Genomic DNA, 26671 nt, shown 5'->3' on the forward strand with positions numbered 1-26671 from the left:
CTGCTTGGGAAGGCAAAGGCTTACATCCACCAAAGTTGGACAGCTGTCAGAGAGGACCACTCCGGACCACCACCTGTGATGTAGGATCCCACAGCTCAGGATGAGGAGGTCCACGCAGTCAGTCATCATTCTGTTGGTGCCTGTGGATGCAGGGAAGTGACTCCTTCACTCTAAGGGCGATTCCTTCTTCCTTCTCGTGCAGGCTGAATACTTGCCTCCTTCAGAGGATGCACAGCTGGGGAAATGTTGCATAAGCTGGAAGGATCCTTGGAAACAAAGTTGCAAGCAGAGTCTTCATCGTGGATGCAGATTGCCGATTCCTGGAGGTTCCAGTCGCAGTTTCAGTGCCCAGAAGTCGAAGTAAGAGGTTGCAGAAGAGTCCTGCTGGAATCTTTTAAGCCGAATCTGAGGACTCGCTCAAGAGGGAGGCCTTAGATAGCCCTGAAAGTGGGATTAGTCACCTAGCCAGGTGACCACCTATCAGGAGGGGGCGCTGACGTCACCTGCCTGACCTGGCCACTCAGATGCTCCCAGTGGCCTCTGCCCACCTTGGAATCAAGATGGCAGAATCAAGGGACCCTCTGGAGGACCTCGGGGCACTACCCCTGCAGTGGTGATGGACAGGGGAGTGGTCACTCCCTTTTCCATTGTCCAGTTTCACGCCAGAGCAGGGACTCTGGAGGTCCCTGAACTGGTGCAGACTGGTTTATGCAAGGAGTGCACCAAATGTGCCTTTTAAAGCATACCAGTGGCATGGGGAGGCTACCCTTCCCAAGCTATGTAACACCTATTTCCAAAGGGAGAGTGTGTTACCCCCCTCTCCCAGAGGAAATCATTTGTTCTGCCTTCCTGGGCTTGAGCTGATCAAGCAGCAGGAGGGCAGAAACCCATCTGAGGGGTTGCAGCAGCTTGGGCTGCCCTGAAAACTCCTGAAAGATGGTAGGAGCAATTTTGGAGGTCCTCTAAAGAGCCCTAGGGACTTACAAGGGAGGTCCCATTATGCCAAATGTGGGGTGTGTATGGTTCAAGCAACCAAATTTAAAAGGAGAGCACAGTCACTGGGGTCCTGGTTTGCAGAATCCCAGTGAACACAAACACACCAGCAGGCAAAAAGTGGGGGTGACCATGCCAGAAAGAGGGTACTTTCCTACAGGGTAACATAATCCTTATCTGTATCTAAAGACACGGATCCACTTGCCAACAGCAATGATGTGATTGGCTGGCCGCAACCAGACAAAGTTGCGGTCGCCGTTTTGTGTATCCGGCTCAGTCTAGGGGGGGAATGTGTGAAGAGTATAAATGTTACAAGTGATAGAAGGGGTCAGGGTAGAGGTTTGCATTGTCTTCCTGAACAAAGCAATCATAAGGAGGTTGGGGTAGACTATGGTTCCTATATCTGGATCAGTGAATGTATAGAGGTGTAGCTGGCACGTATGCTCAGCCTGTGGTCTGAACACGAGAGAGTGCGATTTACTTGGTCTTGCTGTCATGTTGTATGCCTGCCTCCAGGCGAGGTCTGTTAAATACTTCAGTGGTCTCTCCCCGGTGGGACTTGACTTTTTAGCAGCATTGTACATGATATCACCTTTCTGTTCAGTTTTAAGCCCTGTTGGATACTTCTCCTTCTCCACTTGGTGTTACCTTGATCCAACTACAAAGTTTTTCTTATAGGTTGGCAGGTGTTGGATTGAAGCAAGCATTGCTTTGAGTCGGACTGTTGTGGTGTTTCGCAGTTCTGCCAGTCTTCTCTGTTTTCTTGTGCTCAGGTCAGTTTTCTGATGATTACCTCTTATTTGGACGTTTAGATCCTGCATACAGATTTTAATTGCTGGCTGTCTTCTGGCCTTTTTGAGGAAGGTGATGGGAGTAATTCAGCATACAGCACAGAGCCATATTCTCTTTCATTGCAGTCAGGTTTTCTCACTCACTTCAATCAATCAAGGATTTATAGAGCGCACTAATCACCCGTTAGGGTCTCAAGGCGCTGGGGGTGGGGGGAGCTACTGGTCGTAGAGCCATGTCTTGAGGCGTTTCCTGAATTTCAAGAGGTCTTGGGTCTGGCAAAGGTGGAGCGGTAGGGAGTTCCAGGTCTTGGCGGCTAGGTGAGAGAAGGATCTTCCGGCGGTAGTGCGGCCAATGCAGGGGATGGGGGCGAGGGTGGCGGAGCGAAGATTGTGGATGTGGGTGTGGAAGGTGAGTCTGTTGAGGTAGGCTGGGCCTGTGTTGTGGAGGGCCTTGTGTGCGTGGATGAGGAGTTTGAAGGTGATCCTCTTTGATACTGGTAGCCAGTGAAGGTCTCTGAGGTGGGGGGGGGGGGAAATGTGGTTGCGGCGTGGGATGTCCAGAATGAGGCGGGCGGATGCGTTCTGGATTCTTTGCAGCTTTGTTAGGAGTTTGGTTGTTGTTCCTGCATATAGGGCGTTTCCGTAGTCCAATCGGCTGCTGACCAGGGCGTGGGGGACAGTTTTCCTGGTTTCAAAGGGAATCCACTTGAAGATTTTGCGGAGCATGCGGAGAGTGTTGTAGCAGGAAGAGGAGATGGCATTGACCTGCTGAGTCATGCTGTGTGTGGAGTCCAAGATGAAGCCTAGGTTGCGTGCGTGGGTGGTGGGTGAGGGCGCGGTTCCTAGGGACCTGGGCCACCAGGAGTCATTCCAAGTTGAGGGGTTGGTGCCAAAGATGAGGATTTCTGTCTTGTCTGTGTTTAACTTGAGGTGGCTTGATTCCATCCAGCTGGCGATGGCGTGAAGTCCGTTATGGAGGAGGTTCTTTGAAGTTGTAGGGTCTTTCATGAGGAAGAGGATGAGCTGAGTGTCGTCTGCGTAGGGAACTATGTTGATGTGGTGGGTTTGTGCGATGTTGGCGAGGGGGCCATGTAAACGTTGAAGAGCGTGGGGCTGAGCGAAGATCCTTGGGGAACGCCACAGATGATTCTGGAGGCTTCTGACAGGAACGGTGGGAGGCGGACTCTCTGGGTTCTGCCTGAGAGAAATGACGAGATCCAGTCGAGTGCCTTGTCGCGGATTCCAGCGTTGTGGAGGCGTTTGCGGAGAGTGTGATGACATACCGTGTCGAAAGCTGTGGAGCGGTCCAGGAGGATGACTGCAGCTGTTTCTCCTTCGTCGAGCATGGTCCTAATGTCGTCTGTGGCAGCAATGAGTGCAGTTGCGCTGCTGTGGTTTATGCGGAATCCGGATTGTGAGGTGTCGAGTACCTTGCTGTCTTCCAGGAACTGGGATAGTTGGCTGGGAAGGGGAGGGGGAGATCGGCCGGTAGTTCTTGGGGTCGTCTGGGTCTACCTTTGGTTTCTTCAGCAGGGCGTTGATTTGTGCGTGCTTTCATCTTTCTGGGAAGGTGGCTGACTCGAAGGAGCTGTTGATGGTTTTGCAGAGGTTGGGGGGGGGGCGATGATGATGTTTGCCTTATTGAAGATATGGTGTGGGCAGGGGTCCGATGGTGATCCGGAGTGGATGGAGGCCATGGTGGTGGCGGTGTCCTCTGTTGATGGGGGTCCAGGTGTGGAGGAGGTGGGTGTTGCTTGGAGCGCTGGGTTCTTGTGTGTTTGTAGTCAGCTGGTGGGTCTGGGGTTTGAAGCTATTGTGGATTTCTTCTATCTTTCGACGGCAGTGGTTTGCCAGTGAGTTGCAGAACTCCTGTGATGGTGGGGGTTCGTTGGAGCAGGTCCTGAGGGTGGAGAGCTCATTGATGATGCTGAAGAGCTCTTTACTGTTGTGAGCATTGGCGTCGATGCGGTTTTTGAAGTGCCTCCTTTTGGTGGGGCGGATCAGTTGGTGATGTTTGCGTAGGGCATCCTTGAAAGCGATGTGGTTGGAGTTGGTAGGGTCAAGGTGCCAGGTTTTTTCCATTCTGCGACATAGCCGTTTGGATACCTGTAGTTCTGTGGTGAACCAGCTTGCCTTGATTCTGTGGGAGGTGTTTGGTTTTTTTTTTAGCATTGCGAGTGTGTTGGCGAAATCTTCTATCCAGCGATGCAGGTTGGTGGTGGCTGTGTTGAGGTCTGGGGTCCCAGGGGGTGGGGCCCGGGCGAGAGTGGAGATCAGTAGATCCGTTGATATTTTGCTCCAGTTGCATCCGGGGGGGGGTTGTGTGCGGTGGTGGTGAGTGACTGGTTTCTGGTAGGAGAAGTGGATGCAGCGGTGGTCTGTCCAGCTGAGTTCGGTGGTGTGGCTGAAAGAGATGTGGTTGCTGGCTGAGCAGATGGGGTCGAGTGTGTGGCCCGCGGAGTGGGTGGGTGAAGTGAGGAGTTGCTTGAGGCCGAAGTTGGCGAGGTTGTCGATTAGGTTGGTTGTGTTGATATTGTTGTTATTTTCTAGGTGGAAGTTTAAGTCACCGAGGGGGATGTAGTCTGTTGAGCCGAGGGCTTGGGAGCTGATGGCGTCGGTGATGTCGTCGCAGAACTGCGGTCTGGGTCCAGGGGGTCTGTAGACCAGTGTTCCTCTGAGTGTGTTGTTGGCGTTGATGTGGATTTTGAAGTGGAGGTGCTCGGCGGAGTTGATGGTGTCGTGGGAGTTGGTGGAGACTCTTCTGGTGTTTTTGTGGACCATGGCGATTCCTCCTCCTGGTCTGTTGATTCGGTCTCTTCTGGTGATCTTGTAGTTTTCTGGTATGGCTATGGCTACGTCTGGTTCCGAGGCCAAATTCACCAGGTTTCGGTGAGGAATGCGACGTCGGGCGAGTATGTGGTCAGGAGGTCCCAGAGTTTAATAGCATGTTTGTGGACGGAGCGGGTGTTAAGTAGGATACATCTTAGGCAGTTGTCTGTTTTGATTTGGAGTTTGGAGGTTAGGTTGCAGGTGAAATTGCAGGCTTTGCAGGAGAAGGGACCTTTGGTGTGCGCCAGTGTGGACTGGAAGCAGATGGAGGAGCGTCCTGGATTAAGGGCGTGGAGTTCGTTGGCAGTGTAAAGGTGTTCGGTGGTGCGGGAGGCTGTTGGCCAGGGGGTCTGGTGCTGGGCGCAGACGGGCTTGCCTTTGGCACGCCTTCGGCGCATCCGCACTGCGCCGGCATAAGAAGGGAGGTGGGAGGGAGTGGCAGCTGGGAGGAGGGAGGGAAACCTCCAATGGGAGTGCGGGGGCGTCAGGAGCTGGAAGAGCACCGAGGAGGAGAGAGGGGGGCGGGGCCGCGGGGAAGCAGCGGCGCAAACCTTCCGGGAGAGAAGCCAAGAAGCCCAAACAAGCCCAGACAAGCCCAAAACAATGGCAGCACTTACTGGAGAAGTGGTGAGGAGGAAGCGGCCTGCCTGCAAGGATGCAGGGTCAGAGGTCGCTCTCGGACATCTTGGTGCTGCCCATCTGTTTGTGTTCGTAACGTGCTTTGCCCTGTAGGGTGCCGAAGTCTAGGCTCCCCCCTCCTCCTCCACCCCGCCAGGAAAGTTTTACTTGTTGTGGTTGATCTTTTCCATGATGCATTTTTGCATGTCCAGTTGTATTTTATCTTTGCGGTTATTAGCCTCTGTGGGACCTGACTTGGTCCTAGGTTTTGATGAGTTTGTGATTTGAGTCACACACAACTGCCTTAAGGCTTTTCCTTTTTTGTCTCTATTTTGCGGGCTACGGTTTGGTCAGTGTTTCACCTTACTATTTGATTGCCCATCTTATTTGTGCAGCTGTATAGCCACCTCTTCCTATGATGGTGATACGTCAATCATCTTTGCTAGGGCACAAGAGAGATTTTGGCTTATGTCAGCGCCAAGACTTCTTGGGGCTATCGCCTGCTCTATAAGTAATCAAATCAAATTTATAAGCTATTTCAGTTTTCATATCCTTTTGAAAGCTGATAGAAGGCAGTTTTGTTGCCCAGTTTTGAAACAGACTTTGATACCACGGTTTTGGCTGGCCATTACTGATTGAATATGCCGGTTGCTACAGAGATTCATAGCCTGGTTCAGGCTGTTGTCTTGCTGCATTTTGTTTAAAAAAAAACAAAAAACATTTATATATATTCACAGAAAAAACAGAGGTTACAGGGACATTACAGTTAGGCTCAGATTTTAAACGTACAAAGCCATAGAAATTCAGCTGTTACAGTTATCTAAAAACTTGCGCTCTGGCCATGCACTGCTAATTACCCCACAAATTGCAGCACTCATGACATCTTTGATAACATCACTGATGATATCAATGTAATATTTGCAGTAAAAAAAAAAGGTGCATGGCAGGGTAAGTTATAGTTACTCTAGGGCACAATTATAGTTACTTTAGATAATTCTAATTATAATTTCTATGGTTTGTTAAAATTCTGTTTCCTAACTACAATGTCCCTGTACCCTTGTTTTCCTTTTTTCTTTTTTTAAAACGTCTAGTATTTTCATTACTATATATTAAAACAAACACTGTCACATACATCCTTTAGCTGTGTGCGGCCAGGGTTGGCCTCAGGGCTTGGCCTGTGGGCAGGGCCTGCAGCCACCCCCATAACGACCCAACCCTGCACCATGCACTACCAAAACAGTCTGTCTCTCTTCATGTGAGGATAGGTGTGAGAGGGTGTCTCTGGGTATGGAAGTGATGTAGGAGGCTGGACTGGCTTGTAGTGAGTACCAAGGGGTACTTGCACCTTGCACCAGGCCCAGTTATCCCTTATTAGTGTATAGGGTGTCTAGCAGCTTAGGCTGATAGATAATGGTAGCTTAGCAGAGCAGCTTAGGCTGAACTAGGAGACGTGTGAAGCTACTACAGTACCACTTAGTGTCATATGCACAATATCATAAGAAAACACAATACACAGTTATACTAAAAATAAAGGTACTTTATTTTTATGACAATATGCCAAAATATCTTAGAGTGTACCCTCAGTGAGAGGATAGGAAATATACACAAGATATATATACACAATAGCAAAAATATGCAGTATAGTCTTAGAAAACAGTGCAAACAATGTATAGTTACAATAGGATGCAATGGAGAAACATTGGGATAGGGGCAACACAAACCATATACTCCAAAAGTGGAATGCGAACCACGAATGGACCCCAAACCTATGTGACCTTGTAGAGGGTCGCTGGGACTATTAGAAAATAGTGAGAGTTAGAAAAATAACCCTCCCCAAGACCCTGAAAAGTGAGTGCAAAGTGCACCAAAGTTCCCCTAAGGACAAAGAAGTCGTGTTAGAGGAATAATGCAGGAAAGACACAAACCAACAATGCAACAACTGTGGATTTCCAATCTAGGGTACCTGTGGAACAAGGGGACCAAGTCCAAAAGTCACAAGCAAGTCGGAGATGGGCAGATGCCCAGGAAATGCCAGCTGCGGGTGCAAAGAAGCTTCTACTGGACAGAAGAAGCTGAGGTTTCTGCAGGAACGAAAAGGGCTAGAGACTTCCCCTTTGGTGGACGGATCCCTCTCGCCGTGGAGAGTCGTGCAGAAGTGTTTTCCCGCCGAAAGAACGCCAACATGCCTTGCTAGCTGCAAATCGTGCGGTTAGCGTTTTTGGACGCTGCTGTGGCCCTGGAGGGACCAGGAGGTCGCAAATTGGACCAGGAGAGAGAGGGGACGTCGAGCAAGACAAGGAGCCCTCTCTGAAGCCGGTAGCACCCGGAGAAGTGCCAGAAACAGGCACTACGAGGATGCGTGAAACAGTGCTCGCCGAAGTTGCACAAAGGACAGAGTCACTGGATTCGAGGGACCTCGCTCGTCGTGCTGAGAGGAGACCCAAGGGACCGGTAATGCAGCTTTTTGGTGCCTGCGGTTGCAGGGGGAAGATTCCGTCGACCCACTGGAGATTTCTTCGGAGCTTCTGGTGCAGAGAGGAGGCAGGCTACCCCCACAGCATGCACAAGCAGGAAAACAGTCGAGAAGGCGGCAGGATCAGCGTTACAGAGTTGCAGTAGTCGTCTTTGCTACTATGTTGCAGTTTTGCAGGCTTCCAGCGCGGTCAGCAGTCGATTCCTTATCAGAAGGTGAAGAGAGAGATGCAGAGGAACTCGGCTGAGCTCATGCATTCGTTATCTAAAGTTTCCCCAGAGACAGAGACCCTAAATAGCCAGAAAAGAGGGTTTGGCTACTTAGGAGAGAGGATAGGCTAGCAACACCTGAAGGAGCCTATCACAAGGAGTCTCTGACGTCACCTGGTGGCACTGGCCACTCAGAGCAGTCCAGTGTGCCAGCAGCACCTCTGTTTCCAAGATGGCAGAGGTCTGGAGCACACTGGAGGAGCTCTGGACACCTCCCAGGGGAGGTGCAGGTCAGGGGAGTGGTCACTCCCCTTTCCTTTGTCCAGTTTCGCGCCAGAGCAGGGCTAAGGGGTCCCTGAACCGGTGTAGACTGGCTTATGCAGAATTGGGCACATCTGTGCCCAAGAAAGCATTTCCAGAGGCTGGGGGAGGCTACTCCTCCCCTGCCTTCACACCATTTTCCAAAGGGAGAGGGTGTAACACCCTCTCTCAGAGGAAGTCCTTTGTTCTGCCATCCTGGGACAAGCCTGGCTTGACCCCAGGGGGGCAGAAACCTGTCTGAGGGGTTGGCAGCAGCAGCAGCTGCAGTGAAACCCCAGAAAAGGCAGTTTGGCAGTACCAGGGTCTGTGCTACAGACCACTGGGATCATCGAATTGTGCCAACAATGCCAGGATGGCATAGAGGGGGCAATTCCATGATCTTAGACATGTTACATGGCCATATTCGGAGTTACCATTGTGAAGCTACATATAGGTATTGACCTATATGTAGTGCACGCGTGTAATGGTGTCCCCGCACTCACAAAGTTCAGGGAATTGGCTCTGAACAATGTGGGGGCACCTTGGCTAGTGCCAGGGTGCCCTCACACTAAGTAACTTTGCACCTAACCTTTACCAGGTAAAGGTTAGACATATAGGTGACTTATAAGTTACTTAAGTGCAGTGTAAAATGGCTGTGAAATAACGTGGACGTTATTTCACTCAGGCTGCAGTGGCAGGCCTGTGTAAGAATTGTCAGAGCTCCCTATGGGTGGCAAAAGAAATGCTGCAGCCCATAGGGATCTCCTGGAACCCCAATACCCTGGGTACCTCAGTACCATATACTAGGGAATTATAAGGGTGTTCCAGTAAGCCAATGTAAATTGGTAAAATTGGTCACTAGCCTGTTAGTGACAATTTGAAATAAATGAGAGAGCATAACCACTGAGGTTCTGGTTAGCAGAGCCTCAGTGAGACCGTTAGGCACCACACAGGGAACACATACATATAGGCCACAAACTTATGAGCACTGGGGTCCTGACTAGCAGGGTCCCAGTGACACATAACAAACATACTGAAAACACAGGGTTTTCACTATGAACACTGGGCCCTGGCTAGCAGGATCCCAGTGAGACAGTGAAAGCACCCTGACATACACTCACAAACAGGCCAAAAGTGGGGGTAACAAGGTTATAAAGAGGCTACTTTCTCACAAGTGAGTGTCTCAGTGGTTCTGTGAGTGGGTGCATGAGGGTCTGAGTGGGTCTGTGAGTGGGTGCATGAGGGTCTGAGTGGGTGTGTGAGTGCATGAATGAGTGAATGAATTAGTGTATGAATGAGTGTGACTTTTAAAAATCATTTTTTTGCTTATTCCTGATTAATCTCAATTGCGAATAACGCGCATGGTGAAGAAAAATCATTTTAAACCAATAATTTGACCCTCAAGCACCCCTGTATCACATTCCTGAGGTCAGGGTACCTCCACCCTGACCCCTTATGCTACTTTTTGTTTTGTTTTTCAGCCCCAGGAACCCTCTCGCATAACATAAAATGGTGGCTGCAACTTTCTGTTCAGGTTGTGGCTAGCCAATTACAGCACTTCTATTCACATGTGCGTTTGTGAATATTCACAATATATATTCACAAAACCAGATATACAAATTTGTATTTTCTTTAATTTCTCATAAACTACTAAACAGATTAACACCAAATAACCAAAAGCACAATCTGTGTACCGAAAGATAGCTTTCTGCCAAATTTGGTGTAATGGCGTCCAGCGGTTCAGGCTGTGGTCATGTCTAAAAGTCCTGTAGGAATTAACATGGGAAACGTAACTTTTTTGCTCTCCCCTTTTTCTCGGCCCCGATTGACAAATCACCCCCAATCTTTCCATGCGCAACAAGAATCACAGGGGCACTTCTTTTTGGGGGCGGGGCGATTGCGTGAAGATTCGGCAAATTTGTGCCAAAGCTATAGGCAAGTAAAAAAAAAAAAAAAGCTTTTCCATGGAAACATTGTATTAACTAGAACTTTGAGTTGAGGTTTGGTTCTGTTGGTTCTTGTTCTGGCACTGGGCTTGCAGGGATGGTTGCTTACAAGGGTCTGTATGGTACAGTTCTTGACTGAGTTTCTCCTCATGTATTCCTCTTGCCGAGTATTGCTTTGGTATTGATTCATGAGATAAGGAATCTGCAGGTAAAGGATAAAGTTAGATGAATAAGGGCCTGATCTATGGTTTAGCGAAGGAGGACAGTCTGTCAGGATAACGGAGGACATTACCTCTGCCACCCTAATGGTCTAGACCCTACAAAATTTAGAAATGACTGCTGTCCAGTGTTCATCTCTGTACACTGAAAGGCCCGCATGTCTTTGCGGTTCCTTTTAATTTGACAGCTGTCCACCAAATTTCTTTTTTCTTCAGGTTTTTGTTTTTCAGAAACAAACTTCCAAAGTTTGTTTCTGGAAAAACAAAAAACTAATGAACCCCAACACTTTTGCTTTTAGGGTGTGGAGGTCATTATTTTATTTGTTCTCTTAGTGCAGCTCACCCTACAATCCGTCGGGCAATGTAATGTCTTTTCTCTGACTGCCCCACTCCACTGGTCTGTCGACTGAAGCTTCCTGTCCATGAATGCTCCTTCAATATAGACCTTAAAGTTTACCCATCTCTAAATGAGCCGGCTGACGGAGGATGTGGCAGCAGCGCATGCCATCACTGCTGCCATCACATCTGCTACGGCATCTCCTCTCTGCCAAACTCTAAATCACTTGTCTTCGGTAACAAAATCTGTGGTGAATGGTCTATTTACCTGCTGATTCCTCACCAACCACCCGCCCCCCCATTCTGAGGAGTGTTAATGTGTGTTTAATATAGTTCCATTTAGTTTTTTTTCTGCACTCCCTTTCTGTCACTTTCGTCTATCTAGTTTTGGCCATTAAGGGTGTAGAAAAAAACAGTAGGAAATACGGCCAGAGCGTGAGGTGACACCATATTCGGTTCCAGGACATCACATATGTAGTTAAAGCGATGGTGCTACCTGTAGGAAAGTACCTTTTTTTTGGCATGGTTACCCTCACTTTTTGTCTGATGTCAGTGTGTTTTGACTGTGTTCACTGGGATCCTGCTAACCAGTACCTAAGTGACTGTGCTTCTCACCCTCTGGATTTGGCTGTCCCTAACTTTTTATACACCACAATTGGCATACTCGTGCCCCCTAATAAGTCCCTAGTATATGGTACATAGGTATCCAGGGCATTGGGGTGCCAGGGGTTCCACATGGGCTACAGAATGTATTATGCCACCCATGGGAGCCCGTGCAGTGTCTCTACAGACCTGCCATTGCAGCCTGCGTGAAAGCGTGCATGCACTTTTCACTACAGGTCAATGCACCAGGTCACTAAGTCACCCCTATGGCAGGCCCTCCTAGCCCAGAGGGCAGGGTGCAAGTACCTGTGTGTGAAGGCACTCCTGCATGAGTAGAGGTACCCCCCCAAACTCAGCTAAATTTTCCTGGACTTCGTAAGTGCGCATACTGGACATGGGTCACTAGCTTTGACCAGCTACATAATGGTCCCGCCGAACATATGCATGTTTGGTATCAAACATGTCAGAATCATACCCCAATACTGTTGCCAGTATTGGTTGTATGACTCCATGCACTCTGGGGGATCCTTAGAGGACCCCCCAGCTTTGCTCCTACCAGTTTGCAGGGTTTTCCCAGGCAGCCGGCGCCTCTGCCATCCTGCAGATTGGTTTCTGCCCTCCTGCTGCTTGAGCAGCTCAAGCCCAGGAAGGCAGAACAAAGGATTTCCTTTGGGAGAGGGAGGCAACACCCTCTCCCTTTGGAAATAAGTGTTACATGTCTTGGGAAGGCTAGCTTCCCCAAGCCACTGGTATGCTTTGAAGGGCAGATGTGATGCCCTCCTTGCATGAACCAGTCTGCACTGGTTCAGGGACCTCCAGTCCCTGCTCTGGTGCAGTACTGGACAATGGAAAGGGGAGTAACCACTCCCCTGTACATCACCAGCCCACGGGTGGTGCCCAGTGGGCAGAGGCCTCTGGGAGCATCTGAGTGGCCAGGTCAGGCAGGTGACGTCACAGACCCCTCCTAATACTAGGTGACCAACCCCTCTTCCAGGGCTGTTTAGGGTCTTTCTCTTGGATGGGTCCTCAGATTCGACGTGCAAGATTCCAGCAGGACTCCTCTGCAAAGTTTACTTTGACTTCTGGCCACTGGAACCACAAGTGGACTTCACAGGAACCTACAATCTGCGGCTCCTTCCAGCAACTGCAACATTTCTCCGGCTGTCCATCCTCTGAGGGTGGCAAATTTTTAGTCTGCAGCAAGAAGGAATCTCCCTTAGAGTGAAGGAGTCACTCCCCTGCATCCACAGGCACCAACTGCATCAACGACCGGCTGCTTGGGTCCTCTCTCATGCAACACTGCGTGGATCCTGCAACACAGGTGGTCGGGAGTGTGGTCTCCTCTACCAGCCGTCCAGCATTGGAGGTGGTGAGTCTTTGCCTCTCCTTGCAGGACAGTACCCCTATGCACCGCGACTCTTGCAGCTATCAAGGCTTGTTGGCTCTTCCTCTGAGGGATCTTCAGGCTCCGTGTAGCCCCGGCCTCCAGAACTCTTCCCTGCAATGTGTGGCCCGCTGCTCCAGCGATGTGTGACTCCTTTCCAGGTGAGCTGAGTGGGCCTCACTGCGACTCCTGTGCCTGGTGACTGTGCGTTGCCTCTGGTGGCTGCATCCATGAACTCTTGCTCTCCTGACTGCTGGGGGACACCTGGGACTCCCCTCCTTGGTTTGAGTCCCCTCGGACCTTCCTGGTCCCCGGCAGCTCTGCAGCTTCTCTTCTGCTACTATTGCATTTGCCAAGGCTTGTTGGTGATTTTTCCACACCACCGATAAACTGCAACTCTTCTTCCGACGTGGGACATCGATTGCATCACTTCTAGAACTCCTCCTCTGCTGCTGTGCTGCATAGTCAACTCCTGGTCTTCACCGTCGACCTGGTCCTGCATCTTCAGAAGGGTGGTTAGTGGCTCCTGGCCCAACAGGACACTCCAGCTGGAACTGGACTTGATTCCCTTCATTGGCAGGTCCTATTCTGGATCCATCCTTTGTTTCTTGCAGTCTTGCTTGGGTCTTCCACAGTCCTTTCACAAATTTTCTCAGTGGGTTTGGGAAAAAACAGGTGCTTACCTTTTGTCTCCTGGTCGCTGGGGGGCACTCAGGTACTTACATTTTGGAGTTCCTAGTTCCTCCAGCTCCCCTCTACAGATTCCACTTACCTGGGCGGGGGGTGGGGGTGGGTCCATCATTCGTATTCCATTTTTTTTTAGTATATGGTGTGGGCTCCTCTAGAGTCACTATTATTATTGCACTATATTCTATTGCTTTCTATGCTCATCCCTGACAACTAAGGTGTATATAATGTATAATAAGAGTATTGCCCATATACTATTTTAGTATTTGTGTGACTAAAATAAAGTGCCTTTATTTTTGTAACACTGTTTTTTTCATGTGTGAGTGCTGTGTGACTACAAGTGGTATTGAATGAGCTTTGCATGTCTCCTAGGTAAACCTTGGCTGCTCATCCACAGCTACCTCTAGAGAGCCTCGCTTCCTAGACACTGACTACACCTCACTAATAGGGGATACCTGGACCTTGTATAGAGTGATAACACCAAAGGCACTCACACAGACAAGGCCAGTTTCCTACACTACCTATCGACGCATTTGAGCTTTTTATTTATTTTTATTCAGTCTGGCAGTTGAGGAATCTGCATATCCACCAGAAATATTGTTATGAAAGTGCTGGACCTATAGCAACAGTTCAGGTACTCAAGAAAGCTTTAAATAACTGTAGGAAAATGCCACTGTTTGCATGGTTACCCCCTAACCTTTTGCCTTTTGTTGATGCCAGCTTTGATTGAAAGTGTGCTGGGACCCTGCTAATCAGGCCCCAACCAGTGTTCTTTCCCTAAAACTGTACCTTTGTCTCCACAATTGGCACAGCCCTGGCACACAGATAAGTCCCTTGTAAATGGTACCCCTGGTACCAAGGGCCCTGTGGCCAGGGAAAGTCTGTAAGGGCTGCAGCATGTATTATGCCACCCTGGGGACCCCTCACTCAGCACATGCACACTGCCTCACAGCTTGTGTGTGCTGGTGGGGAGAAAACGACTAAGTTGAAATAGCACTCCCCTCAGAGTGCCATGCCCACAACCCACTGCCTGTGGCATAGGTAAGTCACCCCTCTAGAAGGCCTTACAGCACTAAAGCAGTGTGCACTTTACCACAGATGAGGACATAGCGGCATGAGCCCTGTGCCCCTACAGTGTCTAAACCAATTCTTAGACATTGTAAGTGCAGGGTAGCTGTAGGAAGCTGGCTCTGTATATAATATCTCAAAGTAAGAGATAGTGTGCACAGAGTCCAAGGGTTCCCCTTAGAGGTTGATAGTGGCAAAATGAGATAATACTAATGCTCTATTTTGTAGTAGAGTGGTCGAGCAGTAGGCTTATCAGAGGGTAGTGTTAAGCATTTGTTGTACACACACAGGCAATAAATGAGAACACACACTCAGACTTAACTCCAGGCCAATAGTTTTTATATAGAAAAATATATTTTCTGAATTTCTTTTAGAACCACAAAGTTCAAGATTTGAGGTAAGTATACAAAATGCAAAGTACTTCACACAGGTAAGTATAGAACTTTGATTTAAAACAGTAGTACGCACAGTTTAGGTTAAAATGGCAATAAACTATGTTAAAAGTGGACACAGTGCAAAAATCAACCGTTCATGGGGGAGGTAAGTTTGGTTAAGTTTCTCAGGTAAGTAAACCACTTACAGTCAGTCTCCTGGGCACAGGCAGCCCACCGTGGGGGGTTTGAGGCAACCCCAAAGCCACAGCACCAGCAACACAGGGCCGGTCAGGTGCAGAGGTCAAAGGAGGGCCCAAAACGCATAGGCGCCTATGAAGAACAGGGGTGCTCCGGTCCTAGTCTGCTTACAGGTAAGTAAGTACCTGTGTCCTCGGGGAGCTGACCAACGGGTTTTTGTAGAGCACTACGAGGGGGTGGAGGGGGGAGGGACACACACAACCCCACAAAACATACCCTCAGTGGCACAGGTGCGGCCGGGTGCAGTAGGCAAAGTAGGCGTCGGGTTTGCTATTGAAAGCAATACAGGGAGTGCAGAATTATTAGGCAAGTTGTATTTTTGAGGATTAATTTTATTATTGAACAACAACCATGTTCTCAATGAACCCAAAAAACTCATTAATATCAAAGCTGAATATTTTTGGAAGTAGTTTTTAGTTTGTTTTTAGTTTTAGCTATGTTAGGGGGATATCTGTGTGTGCAGGTGACTATTACTGTGCATAATTATTAGGCAACTTAACAAAAAAAAATATATACCCATTTCAATTATTTATTATTACCAGTGAAACCAATATAACATCTCAACATTCACAAATATACATTTCTGACATTCAAAAACAAAACAAAAACAAATCAGTGACCAATATAGCCACCTTTCTTTGCAAGGACACTCAAAAGCCTGCCATCCATGGATTCTGTCAGTGTTTTGATCTGTTCACCATCAACATTGCGTGCAGCAGCAACCACAGCCTCCCAGACACTGTTCAGAGAGGTGTACTGTTTTCCCTCCTTGTAAATCTCACATTTGATGATGGACCACAGGTTCTCAATGGGGTTCAGATCAGGTGAACAAGGAGGCCATGTCATTAGATTTCCTTCTTTTATACCCTTTCTTGCCAGCCACGCTGTGGAGTACTTGGACGCGTGTGATGGAGCATTGTCCTGCATGAAAATCATGTTTTTCTTGAAGGATGCAGACTTCTTCCTGTACCACTGCTTGAAGAAGGTGTCTTCCAGGAACTGGCAGTAGGACTGGGAGTTGAGCTTGACTCCATCCTCAACCCGAAAAGCCCCCACAAGCTCATCTTTGATGATACCAGCCCAAACCAGTACTCCACCTCCACCTTGCTGGCGTCTGAGTCGAACTGGAGCTCCCTGCCCTTTACCAATCCAGCCACAGGCCCATCCATCTGGCCCATCAAGACTCACTCTAATTTCATCAGTCCATAAAACCTTATAAAAATCAGTCTTGAGATATTTCTTGGCCCAGTCTTGACGTTTCAGCTTGTGTGTCTTGTTCAGTGGTGGTCGTCTTTCAGCCTTTCTTACCTTGGCCATGTCTCTGAGTATTGCACACCTTGTGCTTTTGGGCACTCCAGTGATGTTGCAGCTCTGAAATATGGCCAAACTGGTGGCAAGTGGCATCGTGGCAGCTGCACGCTTGACTTTTCTCAGTTCATGGGCAGTTATTTTGCGCCTTGGTTTTTCCACACGCTTCTTGCGACCCTGTTGACTATTTTGAATGAAACGCTTGATTGTTCGATGATCACGCTTCAGAAGCTTTGCAATTTTAAGAGTGCTGCATCCCTCTGCAAGATATCTCACTATTTTTGACTTTTCTGAGCCTGTCAAGTCCTTCTTTTGACCCATTTTGCCAAAGGAAAGGAAGTTGCCTAATAATTATGCACACCTGATATAGGGTGTTGATGTCATTAGACCACACCCCTTCTCATTACAGAGATGCACATCACCTAATATGCTTAATTGGTAGTAGGCTTTCGAGCCTATACAGCTTGGAGTAAGACAACATGCATAAAGAGGATGATGTGGTCAAAATACTCATTTGCCTAATAATTCTGCACTCCCTGTAGAGCGACCCGGGGATCACTTAGGCGATGCAGGCAGGGCACAGGGGGGCTTCTCGGGCCAGCCACTGACTGGGCTAGGATGAGGGCTGCTGTTCTCGGGAGCTTCTTGGTCCTTTAGGTTCAGGACAGTCCTCTGAGTCCTCAGAGGTCGCTGGTCCCTGTCGGATGCATCGCTGTGCAGGTTCTTTGAGTCTGGAGACAGGCCGATAGGGCTGGGTCAAGTCAGTTGTCGCCTCCGTCGTCTCTGCGGGGCTTTCAGGTCAGCAGTCCTTCTTTCTTCAGGTTGCAGGAATCTGATTTCCTGGGTTCAGGGTTGCCCCTAAATACTAAATTTAGGGGTGTGTTTAGGTCTGGGGGGCAGTAGCCAATGGCTACTGTCTTGGAGGGTGGCTACACCCTCTTTGTGCCTGAGGGGAGGGGGGCACATCCCTATTCCTATTAGAGGAATCCTTCAAACTCAAGATGGAAGATTTCTAAAGGCAGGGGTCACCTCAGCTCAGGGCACCTTAGAGGCTGTCGTGACTGGTAGGTGACTCCTCCTTGTTTTTTCATTATATCCTCCGACCTTGCTGCCAAAAGTGGGGGCAGTGGCCGGAGGGGGGTTATCTCCACTAGCTGCGATGCCCTGGGGTGCTGTAACAGAAGGCATGAGCCTTTGAGGCTCAATGCCAGGTGTTACAGTTCCTGCAAGGGGAGGTGAGAAGCACCTCCACCCAGTACAGGCTTTGTTCCTGGTCACAGACTGACAAAGGCACTCACCCCATGTGGCCAGAAACTCGTCTGGTTGTGGTAGGCTGTCAGAAACCGGTCAGCCTAGTACTAGTCTCTAAGATGCCCTTTGGGTGTATTTTAAAATAACTCCCACACTGGCATCAGTGTGCATTTATTGTGCTGAGAAGTTTGATATCAAACTTCCCAGATTTCAGTGTAGCCTTTATGGAACTGTGGAGTTCGTGTTTGAAAAACTCCCAGACAATATACTCTTTATGGCTACCCTGCACTTACAATCTCTAAGGTTTTGCTTAGACACTGTAGGGTCATACTGCTCATGCAACTATGCCCTCACCTGTGGAATAGTGCACCCTGCCTTAGGGCTGTAAGGCCTGCTAGAGGGGTGACATACCTATGTCACAGGCAGTAAGAGGTGGGCATGGCACCCTGAGGGGAGTGCCATGTCGGCTTAATCATTTTCTCCCCACCAGCCCACACAAGCTGTGAGGCAGTGTGCATGTGCTGAGTGAGGGGTCGCCAGGGTGGCATAATACATGCTGTAGCCCGTAGAGACCTTGCCCGGCCACAGGGCCCTGGGTACCAGGGGTACCATTTACAAGGGACTTATCTGTGTGCCAAGGCTGTGCCCATTGTGGGAAAAAAGGTACAGTATAGGGAATGAACACTGGTGCTTCGTGTTTGACAAACTCAAAGACCATATACTCTTTATGGGTACTGTAAGGAAATGCCTTTCTTGGCATGGTTACCCCCTAACATTTTGCCTTTTGTTGATGCCAGTTATGATTGAAAGTGTGCTCCACAATTCCATAATGGCTACACTGGATACTGGGAAGTTTGGTATCAAACTTCTCAGCACAATAAATCCACACTGATGCCAGTGTGGGATTTATTGTGAAATGCCCACAAAGAGGAAATCTTAGATGCCCCTCCAGCTCGGTCAAGTCATGCCACTGCTTAAAAAACCCGGAGCAGACCCGAACAACCTCAACAACTTCAGACCCGTCTCCAATCTACTCTTCCTTACCAAAACTCTTGAGAGATGTATTCTCTTTCAGCTAAACCAACACATAGACAAAAACAACCTCCTGGACCCTCTTCAGTTGGGATTTAGAAATGTATGCAGCACAAACAGTGATACTGAACATAGTAGATGACCTTCACAAATCTCTAGATACAGACCAATGGTGCTTACTCATTCTCCTGGCCCTATCAGCGGCCTTCGACACGGTAGGTCACAAGCTTCTCCTGGATTCCCTCCAAAAAAGGATTGGCATGGAACAGTGGTCCTACACTGGTTCTCATCTTTTCTACAGAACCACTCTCAACAAATAAAAATAAACATGACCTCTGACACAACGGCAGTCACCAGAATCGTTCCTCAATGATCTGTCCTTTCACCTACACTATTCAATAACTACATGGATCCCCTTACCGTCATTCTCAATCGAGCTAACATCCCCTTTCATCTATAAGCAGATGACACCCAGCTCTATATGTAAATCTCCTCAATAGAGGACGTACACTGGCTAAATTCCACCCTTAAAGTACAACTATGGCTATCCTGCAACCACCTCAAGCTCAATCTAGATAAGACAGAAATTCTTCTCATATCAAAGACAGAGCCAGTACCCCCTGATGCAAGAATGGATAAAATCCATAGATGCTCTTAAATGCAATCTTACCCCAGCAGATTCTATCAAGTCCATAGGAATCACACTGGACACCACTTTGACTTTGAAGGACCATATAAAGCATAATCCGAAGACTGCTTTCTACAACTTGAAATTGCTGAACAAAATCAAACAATTCATTCTGCCAGATGACCTAAAAAATGCCATGCAAGCGCTGGTGCTATCCAGATTAGACTATGGGAACGGCATCCTAGCACACACCGGTCATCTGTTCAAACCAGCAATTCATGAGAAATTGACTCTAATTTGCCCTCTGCGTCTCCCAGATACATAAATAACCCGAAGTCAGGGTAAGAGAAATTAATGATTGTGTGAGAATACGCATGTATGTGCACATCTAATGTGCTGTAGTGTGAGAACCACCACCATGCACTATACCACTTGGATCACCAGTATTTAGGTGTGGCTTTGCAATGTCCACAAACCATTGATTCTCAAGTAGTACATTTTGAAAACTGTTTTTGTGCTTCAGCGGGTTCCAAGCAAATCAAGCAGGTCATATAAATGTACTTTGCATTCCTTAGTGTAATGCCTGCAATGAATGTACTATAGAGAGGTGTATTAGATCAATTGATGCCCAGACGAAGGCCAATGACCCGCATGGGTTATAAAAGAAGGCAGAAACATGTTGACTAGGTATTGGTGGATGGATGAGTCATTACACTTCAACCTACATCCACGAGACATGGGTTTAATCATATCTAGGGCATCCCACCAACAACGTTGAATTACCCACAAAGTATACTCTAAGGTATTTTTAGTATAAAAAGACCTGAATTGCTGCAGTTGTCAAGGTTACTTCATATGAACTCCTGTATAGCAATTACATCCGAGGTGTTATTCACCAACCTTAGTATGATGAAGCATGTTGCAACAAGTGGGTGAGTATCTTGGGGGATACCTGCAGACCACATTGGAGAGCAAAAACTGTTGCGTCCTTTTCTCAACCAAAGTACGTTTTGTGAGGTAAATATATGGCCAGGGAGGTTGTGCTTAGGTCCTTTTATCCTCCCACTCTCTATTGACGTGTATATATTTGTTCGATGGCATGTGTAGCTGCAGATACACATGATATGCATATATCTTCTGACATCTAGTGTTGGGCTTGGAGTGTTACAAGTTTTTCTTCGAAGAAGTCTTTTCGGAGTCACAGGATTGAGTGACTCCACCTCTTGGTTACAGTGCGCATGGGCATCGACTCCGTTGTTAGATTGTTTTCTTTCTGTTGTCTGGTTTGGACGTGTTTCCTCTCGCTCCAAAATTTAGAATCGGAAAACCTATTTAATCGTCTGTATTGTTTCGATCGCGGTTTCCAAGTAGCATCGAACCAATAGTACTGTTGAATCCTAGATTTTTCGACCTTCTGAGCGCGTGCGCCCGACTCTGCCTACCTCGTAGAAGCCTGATGGATCGGACTACATTTCGATTTGTGCCAAGGGAAATTCCCATATACAGACCAACATCTGATTTGTAATTTTTGCTTTTCTCCGGGCCACCGAGAAGAGGATTGCCAAGCCTGTCAATCTTTTCGATCCAAGAAGACCTTGAGAGATGGCAGAGCCCCAAGATTAAAAATGGCCTTGAAAAGTACAGAACATCTCAACGTCATGGAAGAACAGGCGCGGACAGCAGTCTCCATCCGAGAAACAGACTCTGAGCAGGAATCGGAAGAAGATAGACCCATCACGGCTGGCCAGCATGTGAGTATGTCTGCCCCTACGCCCATACATAAAAAACTACCGAAGGCCTGTGGTGCACCACTGCCGGAAGGCCATGGTTCGGCCCGAAAAAAGTCTGCTGGTGACGACCTTCAAATTTGGCGCCGAAAAAGGCCACTGCTCTGTCCACCTCTGAGTCGAGCAAATTGGTTAAAAGTTCCACCTCAGACTCCGGTAAGAGTCCTCACTCCTCTGAGTCGAAGGTTCGATGTCCTGCTTCGGAGCCAAAACAGCCGACTTCATTTTCGGGACTGAAAACAATTCAGACTTCGGAACCGAAAAAATCCTCATACACAGAGGAACAAGGACTTTCCAGTAAACTTAAACAAATCTTGAAGCCGATACAAGAATCTTACCAGCCGTCTCATGAGGACATTGAGATTCAGCCAATATTGAAGGTGATGGATGAAAGACAATCTAGAATCCATATACATAGAGACTGGCAGAATTCTGACTGCACCTCCTTTAAAGATTAGAAGAAAGCTGGCCTTTCAAGAGGAATTAGACTCTGCTCAGCCACCAGCAAAGGTTCAAAAACAAAAGGAGAAACCAGCACCTCTCTGTACCTCTCCTCCTCATTCTCCACAGCTTTCTTTTTCACCTCCATGCAATAATCCACCACCATTGCCTTCTCCAACATACTCACAATACTCGCATGGGATACTCCTTGTCCTTGGGATCTGTATGACCCTGATCCTATTCCAGACAATGATCGTGACCTACACCCCTCCAATCCTTCTCCACCAGAGGACACTACTGCCTACAATGAGGTAGTTTCTAGGGCAGCTGCTTACCATGGGGTGCGTATGCACACTGAGCCCCTAGAGGAGGACCTTTTGTTCAACACTGTCTTCCACCCACTCTAGATACCAGTGTCTCCCAATGTTGCCTGGAATGGTCAAACATGCCGACCACATTTTTAGTGAGCCCGTCAAAGCTAGAGTAATTACTTCTAGAATTGACAAAAAATACAAACCTGCTCCTACAGACCCAGACTACATCACACATCAAGTTCCTCCAGACTCAGTAGTTTCTCCAGCAATGGCAAACATTTCAAGGATTCGCAAGAGATTTAGCTTAACGATAACACTAGAGCCAAACGCGTCAGCTACAGTCTTTTCAAGGCAGGGGTTGGGGATTCAGTCGACAATCATCAGGAGATGCTCCTCCACCTGATAAGGAGAGTAGAAAGTTTGATGCTGCTGGCAAGAGAGTAGCCACGCAAGCGGCTAACCATAGATGAATTGCAAATTCACATGCACTCTGGGATGAGGTGCAAAAATGCATACAGCACCTCCCAAAAGAGCATCAAGAGAGAGCACAACAGGTTGTAGAGGAGGGCGAGGCCATAAGTAATAACCAGATAAGGTCTGCCCTCGATGCTGCTGATACAGCCGCAAGGAATGTATATACTGCCATTACAATAAGAAGCCATGCATGGTTACGCTCTTCTGGTTTTAAACCAGAAATTCAACAGGCAGTACTTAACATTCCTTTTGATAAAAAAAACACTTACTTGGGCCTGAGGTGGATACCAACATAGAGAAATTGAGAAAAGACTCAGGTACTGCAAAGGCAATGGGAGCATTATATACCACACCATATAGAGGCTCCTTTCGCAGATCACAGTTTAGAGGAGGTGGTAAGCCACAATCCTGTGAAGCTTCTACCTCCCAGTCAAAGCAGGGACAACAGACACAATATCAAAGAGGGGGCTTTAGAGGGTCCTATAGCTGACAATACTTCAGAAACAGAGGCAAGTTCTAAGCCTCAAAGCAAGCCACTACACCATCCAACAGTGACTTCTTTCCCACCCCTCCACCACACACATCTCCTGTGGGGGGAAGACTACAGCAAATCCACTCTTGTTGGCAAAATATCACCACAATTGGGTGTTATCAATTATCCGCAATGGATACTGCCTAGAGTTAATCTCCACCCCTCCAAACATTCCACCACATTACCACAAATTGTCCCCAGAACACAATGTTGTGTTACAACAGGAGGTACAATACTTACTACTAAAACAAGCTATAGAATGGGTCCCACATTCTTAAAAAGGAACAGGAGTATACTCACTATACTTCCTCATTCCAAGATGGCACTAAGGCCTATCCTGGACCTCAGGCCTCTCAATCTATACATCCCGTCAGAACATTTTCACATGGTAACTCTGCAGGATGTCATTCCACTACTACAAAAACAAGATTAAATGACTGCTTTAGACCTCAAAGATGTGTATTTCCATATGCCAATCCATCCAGCTCACAGAAAATACCTCAGATTCGTCATACGAACCACATCTCCCTTTTAATGAATCTCTGACACATTGATGGGCACCTGGACCAAACCTTGATCTCCACTACTGTTGAATAGGCAAGTGAATAGACACCACAGACCTGTAGACCCTACCTTCTTTACTCAGCAATGTACATCTGAAAGTTTGGCTGTCCAGGCATCTATAAGCAGGGTGAACCCAAACTGGTTTATTACAGTTCCCCTCATAGGGAATCCAAACATACGGAGGCATTTGGAAAATGAATGTTTTCTTCTGCCACTCTCGCCTTTTGTTCTGCCAGTGCAAGCGGCCTCTTTAGGAAGAAACTTGCATGCATTGTTCAATATGGTCAGCTGGGTTATGTTTACAGTCCCTGACCAGTTTCGCATCAATTTAGCTCATATCATATAGGATGGTCAACATGCAGTGAAGTATGTTATTTAAACTGGGCTGGACACTATTGACCCCTCGGACAGAGCAGTCCGTACCAGTGAGGTAATTCATCACCATACATTGATGAGATCCACTGATTTTTCGGGGACGTCTAAGTGTCATTAGTGGATATTCCATTTGATGCTCACTTTTCTTTGGAAATAAGACGTTCTCAGCACTGGATGAATTCAAAGAAAGCAGGGCCACAGCGCATTCTCTAAACCTTTCTGCCCCCTTGCAGCAGTTTCTCCAGCAATGGCAAACATTTCAAGGATTCGCAAGAGATTTAGCTTAACGATAACACTAGAGCCAAACGCGTCAGCTACAGTCTTTTCAAGGCAGGGGTTGGGGATTCAGTCGACAATGTCCAGGCCATCAGGGTAAGTGTTTCCTAGTCCCTGACCCCTTCCGCTTCAACTTTCAAGCCACTTGGCCACCCTGTTCGAGGCAGGATAAGTAGTTACTTCAAAGGGTGTCAGAGCATTACCTTTGACAAATGGGTTCTCCAAGTAGTGCAATCGGGTTATGCCCTGCCATTCCTGTCAGGCCTGCTGCATATTCCACCAACACAACTTTCGGAAGGCCCTTTGTCAATACAGTGACAAGAAGTCCAGGCTTTTGTGACAAGAAGAATCCGAGAGGTCGTGGCATTGTAAGTAAAGGACTGGATGTTGCTCCTATTATTTTTTGGTGATGGAAGCCTTAGTCATATTTTTGATCTTTGCCTTCACAAGCTACTCTTTGGCCTCACCAGTGGGCCTCAGTTGTTCATTAAAGTGATGGCAGTGGTTGCAGCACATCTACAGAGATTGGGTATACCAGTTGTCCCCTACCCTGATGTCTGGCTGCTGCAGGCTGGATTGCCATGTTATAGACCACTTCTAGAGAACAGCGAACCTCCTAGCATCATTGGGTTTCTCGAACAGTGTGCCAAAGTTATACCTGACTCCTTTGCAGAGTTGCCCGTTCATCAGAGCCATTCTGGATATTGTGCAGTTTCGAACCTTCTTTCTTGTTCAACAAGTCCAGGACATTTAGGCTATAATCCCAATGGTTCAGCCTCAGTCCTTGATGTCTGTGAGAGTGTTTTTGAGACTTCTTGGCCTCCTGCATCCTGTTTGACTGTGTTGATGGCACATGCAGGCTTGCAGTGGGATCTCCAGTCTTAGTAATGTCCGCACCAACTAAACCTGTCAAATTCAATTGAGGTATCAGAGGGAGACTGGAAAAGATCTACAGTGGTGACTGTTCGACCAGTGGCAGACTCCCATCCATTAGCCCACCTAGAGTGGACTGTGGTGATACTCATTGCTGCTGGGTTGGGTAGGTCATCCATGAGAGGTGGTTATGTGAGAGAGGTGGAAATTAGATGGCTGTGGTCTCCAGTGGAGACATGGCTCCACATAAATCTTTTGAGTTGGAAGCCATCTACTTGGCATTGTAGGTTTGGGGTCCTAGGTCCTGTTTCAAGAAGCTGTGCGCCTCTGGAGTTGGCCGAATTGTTTGAGAATCTCCTTGGTTGTGTTCTCCTTGGTTGTGTACCACCTTGCGGGATCTTTAAACACCAGGGTGGATGAACGCAGCCGGCAACACTTAATGAATCCTGAATGACAGTTACACACCAAGGTGGCAAGAGGCATCTTTTAGCAATGAGGAGAACTCTGGCTCTTGATCTTTAGGTGGTAGGACGGTAGTGGGCCAGAAATGACGCTAGGCTGGTTAAAGGCAATAAGTATGCCTAACCAGCCTTAGTAAAGACAGGAGTCAAGCCCGCCACCCCAATGGCCAACACAGGGGACCAGTGTCCCCTGGGCAAAGCCATAAGACCCAGGGCTAGGCAGGGGGCCCAATGTAAGGGGCCCCCAATGGCACATTGATAAAACAAAAATACTTACCCAGGATGGGTCCATTCCATGAAGTTTGGCCATGGAAATGGGTCCACAGGTACCCTAATGTCTGGTCTGACCCAGGTGTTAAATCATGGCACTAAGCAGGCTTAGCGTCATTTTTTGGGTCCGCCTACTCCGTGCGCGTCATTTCTTTCCTGGAGTATAAATAAGGCAGTAGGGGGTAGCGTGATGTTGTGGATGGGAACGCCTACCTTGCATCTAATTAGCGCAAGGTAGTTTGCCGCATCTACAACATAACGCTAACTCCTGTATTTTGACTCTAGACTGGTCTAGCGTCAAAATATGATGGACTTAAGTATGCGCTGTTTTAGTGTAAAAAAAAAAAAAAAAAAAAGACACTAAAACGGCGCAAACAGACCATAAATATGGCCTTCTAGCCTTTGGACTCCAAAAGAGCCTTGGGCTTCTACATCCATGTACCGTGGGGCATCAAGTGGACGATCACTATTATCTGAGGCAAAGAAGGGTAAGGCAGGGCAGAAAAGGACCATACCGAGAAAGGTCTGTATTAAGATGAGCTAATCATTTGCCATTGAGAACTCTTCAGAGGGCTTAAAGTCTTATTCAACTGTAGCCAAGGATGCTACCACTGTGTTGGTACACGGAGTACCTGTTCTGGGCCTCTGTCAGGCCGCAACGTGGGTATCAGTGCATACATTCTCAGAGTGCCACTGCCTTGATAACCAGGTCCAGTGGGAGGGGCATTTTGCTCTTTAAGTCCTATAGGACTTTTCATCTGAGCCATTCCACAGACCCACCACCTTGGTAAATACTGCTCTAGTTTCGATTCACAAGGTGAGGAATCTCTGGTTAGAAGTATCCAACAGAAGAACAAGTTACTTCCCTTCATGAGGCACTTTCTGGTGGAAACATTTTTCTCACCACCCTCCCATCTGCCTGCTATGTGGAATGGTCTATTTTCCATCTGTAAAGGTCCCAGTCTAGGAATCCGCCCACTATTACTTCTGATCTGTTA

General features: G+C 47.8%; 1 protein-coding gene across 3 annotated transcripts in view; it reads left to right on the forward strand.

Moving 5' to 3' along the window:
• PTPA (protein phosphatase 2 phosphatase activator) overlaps window positions 1–26671 on the forward strand; it is a 267104-nt gene that overhangs the window by 237717 nt on the left and 2716 nt on the right. The window lies entirely within an intron of this gene.

Source organism: Pleurodeles waltl, chromosome 6 (assembly GCF_031143425.1).
Source record: "Pleurodeles waltl isolate 20211129_DDA chromosome 6, aPleWal1.hap1.20221129, whole genome shotgun sequence".
Taxonomy (NCBI): domain Eukaryota; kingdom Metazoa; phylum Chordata; class Amphibia; order Caudata; family Salamandridae; genus Pleurodeles; species Pleurodeles waltl.